The 2,500-nt window shown below is 34.4% G+C and overlaps 1 protein-coding gene across 1 annotated transcript in view; it reads left to right on the top strand.

Moving 5' to 3' along the window:
- Positions 1-2,500, top strand: part of LOC122265256 (transcription factor AP-2-delta) — an 8,481-nt gene that overhangs the window by 1,673 nt on the left and 4,308 nt on the right. The gene's annotated exons all lie outside the window — the stretch shown is intronic.

Raw genomic sequence — 2,500 nt, 5'->3', positions numbered from 1 at the left:
CATACATTACTTTCTGTAAAAGTAATATCATCTTTAATTATAATTATACCATGAGCAGAGCAGATTGCCAATTGATAATCCTTTATTATCTCCTGTAGTTTACACTATACACTATAAAATGATTTAATAAGATGACATAATTGATGCTTATTGAAGTTTGTTTGTATGAGACCTGCTTCCTAAATATGAGATTGGTTATGTGCTCCCATGCAGTTTTAATTGCAGCATGTAAACTCAATGTATTTTTACACCTACGATGCTTTTCAGTTTGTTTTTTTTATTGCTTCTTATACTTCTTTCACTGCTTTTCAGGCTTTTCATGGGCAGTATCCCCATTATATTTACTCCTCCCCTACCCTTTCAACTCCATGTTTTTTCATGTCCCCCAAAATTGTTAGGGTGAAAGGAATGGGGCAAGACAAAATAATGGTTGGTTTGCTTAACTATTAACCCATCCCCGACGGGGGAATTCTAGCCTTGAATGTCCAAATGCCGGGGCGTTCGAATTATTAGGCCTAAATCAATTGAATGGCTGGCACAATACTGTGCCGCCCGGCAACTGGGCTTTTGAATGCGCAGTACACATGCTGTACCACCCGTCCTGTGTGGGTTAATACATATATTCCTTTAACTCATTCACACCGGGGCTTACATTTGCATAATGCCGCTCTCGCCAGGTAGATAATAAGTGCATGCAGTGACTAAGCGCGAGATCTCTCCGGGGAAGATGCTGTGCTGCGAGGCACTCACCCACCCACCCACTTTAATGGGGTAATAATAGGAGGTTTATGTATTTGTTTACATTATTACTCACAAGTGAACAAAAATGTCGTTTCAAATGGAACTATGATTATGTACATATATAATGATGCAAAGCATACGTTTTGAGGGAGAGATCAGGATGTTGTAGGATATCAGCCGGAAAGAGCGAAGTATCACGTTGACGGGATAGGACATCAACCAGCGCGAATGGGCTCAGAATACCTAGATGCATTGGAAAAATACGTAATCAGGTGCTATCAATAAACTGAATGATAACCTGATTTTTTTTTTTTTTTTTTTTTTTTCAATTTATTTTTTCAATTTATTTTTTCTTTATTACCAATATGTACAGGAAAGTTGATTTTTTTTTATTTTCCAATTTATTTTTTCTTTATTATGACCATAATGTACAAGAAAGATCAGTGATTCAAAATAGTATGGTTTCTAAGTGTGGTAGCATTCAAAGCAGGTGCACTGACCAAGAGGCCGTCCGCACTCTGGGTACATGATCTGGATCATCTCTGTTTCACCATAGCTGTAACACTTCTTGCACCAGTTATAGCAGTCTTTATCTGTTCTCTTGTATGCTGATATCATACTGAAAATATGAACCTACCTTTGTTTATATTTAATATTGGAAGAGCGTATTAAAAAAGATATATATTTCAGTACTCTTCTTATTACATGGTATTATGTAGCAAACTTTTGGCATATAAGATATATAAATTCTCAGTTTTAATTAAAGATGAATGCAAATTACTCTATCCTTTTATAAGAAAAGAAAAAGAAAAAAATCAACATATCAATACCAACCAGATAATTCTGGTAATGTATAGGAAAATTAAAGATTTTGGAAAATTGACAAATGAACCCAAAAGACTGCAATCTCTAGCCCTGTCCTTGCTTCCTGAGCAGAAGATGAGATGAGTCAACTTCTATCTTTATCATTTGAAGGGTTCAGTTTTCTGCATTAGAAAAGGCACAGAATGCTGGTATGTTGAATAGTTACAGAACAATGGAGCATCAGAGTTGAAGAAGTTACCATATGTATATGTAAGAAAAATGGGGTAAAGCCTACAAACACACATAAATTAAACACATATTGCAGTAAAATACATTTGCATCATGATTTTTATATTGATTAGGTATTATTTATCTCAAATTTATATATATAAGCAGAGCCACATCATGTAGTGACTAATTGTGCATGTATGGAATCATACAATGTATTTTCATGAGAGAATCATTGTAGGAGTATTCAGTAACATGTACAATGAAAAGTGCTTTTCTTCCCCAAAAAATGTTTTTCAAGAACAGGTGATCTTACAGGCAGATTTGTCAGCAAATATAGTACCTTGGCACTTATCAATCTGTTAATATCATGTCCTTTTTACCATTTGGTACCCTATGCATGTCCAAAACAAATGTTACTAGGACGATGACACAGCACAAATTTACATTTCTCAATTGTGTATTCCAAAAGTATCTTTTCATGCATTTGATATCTCCCAGTTATCACAAATGTAGGAATTGTAATGGTGTGTATGCTGTAAGGAAATATAGTATGAAATATAGATATTAAAGTTTACATGATTGGTTTATTGTATCAGATATGACAAACTCCGCATTTTAGTTTTTTGAAATCTAGAGAAAATGCTTGTTTTTTCCTCAAAATTTTAGACTTGGATCTTTATTTACAGCCTCAGAAGGTACCATTGTGAAATATGAAAATTTCAGC

This window comes from Penaeus japonicus, unplaced genomic scaffold (assembly GCF_977035675.1).
Source record: "Penaeus japonicus unplaced genomic scaffold, GWHDUDI00000001_assembly GWHDUDI00000033, whole genome shotgun sequence".
Lineage (NCBI taxonomy): Eukaryota > Metazoa > Arthropoda > Malacostraca > Decapoda > Penaeidae > Penaeus > Penaeus japonicus.
This window is presented reverse-complemented; position numbering and strand designations above follow the sequence as displayed.